Source organism: Bison bison, unplaced genomic scaffold (assembly GCF_000754665.1).
Source record: "Bison bison bison isolate TAMUID 2011002044 unplaced genomic scaffold, Bison_UMD1.0 scf7180017864295, whole genome shotgun sequence".
Lineage (NCBI taxonomy): Eukaryota > Metazoa > Chordata > Mammalia > Artiodactyla > Bovidae > Bison > Bison bison.
Genome location: NW_011494867.1, coordinates 10,146,481 through 10,148,014, shown reverse-complemented (window position 1 = coordinate 10,148,014; position 1,534 = coordinate 10,146,481).

The window sequence follows — 1,534 nt, the reverse complement described above, 5'->3', positions numbered from 1 at the left end:
ACAACAGCAATAACAGTCTCCATCTTACAGGGTTGCTGCAGAATATCTGACACGGGACAATACATGAAGCCCTCAGCAACGTGCATAGCTAATAATGGCAGCCACTTGATACAGAATAGTCATTAAAAATTTTTTTTCTCTTTCCTTTTTTCTTTGTTTTTGTATTTTAATTGGAGGATAATTGCTTTACAATATTGTTTTGGTTTCTGCCATACATCAACATGAATCAGCCATAGGTACACATATGTCCCCTCCCTCCTGAACCCCGCTTCCTTCTTCCACCCCATCCTACCCCTCCAGGTTGTCACAGAGCCCCAGTGTGAGTCCCTGAGTCATACAGCAAATCCCCACTGGCTGTCCGCTTTACATATGGTAATGTGTATGTTTCCATGCTGTTCTCTCAATTCGTCCACCCACTCCTTCCCCCACTGTGTCTGCAGGTCTGTTCCTATGTCTGTGTTTCCATTGCTGCCCTGCAAACAGGCTCATCAATACCATCTTTCTAGATTCCATACGTATGCATTAATATATAATATTTGTCTTTTTCTTTCTGATATACTTCACTCTGTGTAATAGGCTCTAGATTCATCCACCTCATTAGGACTGACTCGAATGCATTCTTTTTTATAGCTGAGTAATAGTCCATTGCTAAAGCTGAAACTCCAGTACTTTGGCCACCTCATGCGAAGAGTTGACTCATTGGAAAAGACTCTGATGCTTGGAGGGACTGGCAGCAGGAGGAGAAGGGGACGACAGAGGATGAGATGGCTGGATGGCATCACTGATTCGATGGACATGAGTCTGAGTGAACTCCGGGAGTTGGTGATGGACAGGGAGGCCTGGTGTGCTGCGATTCAAGGGGCTGCAAAGAGTCGGACACGACTGAGCAACTGTTCTGAACTGAATAGTCCATTGTTTATAAGTACCACTATTTCTGTATCCATTCATTTGTCGATGGGCATGTAGGTTACTTCCATGTCCTAGCTATTGTAAAAAGTGCTACAACAAACATTGGGGTACATGCGTCTCTTTCAGTTATGGTTTTCTCAGGGTATGTACCCAGAAGTGGGATTATTGGGTCATATGGTAATTCTATTCCTAGTTTTTTTGTTTGTTTGATTTTTAAGGAATCTCTATACTGTTCTCCATAGTGGCTGTAACAATTTTCATTCCCATCAACAGTGCAAGAGGGTTCCCTTTTCTCCACACCCTCTCCAGCCCTGTGTGAGCTTAGCTGAAGTTAATCTGTGCAGCCACACTGAGAACAGAGAAACCTGATCCTTATTTCTTCGTTTAAGGACCACAGGGTTCATCCAAGAAATGACTAGAGGCCATGTCAGGGCTCTCCTCGCTGCCTTGCAAGTGCGTGGTTGGTCCCTGGAGCTGGACTCTGCCCTGTCTCCCAGGGCCCCACCGGGATCCTTGCCCTCCGGTGCTGTAGTTTCCCTCTTGGGTAATGACCCTGGGTACTTGGGGTTCATTCTAACTTTTTTGGAAAAGCTAAAAATGAATTTCCCAAGCTCTCTTGGAGCTC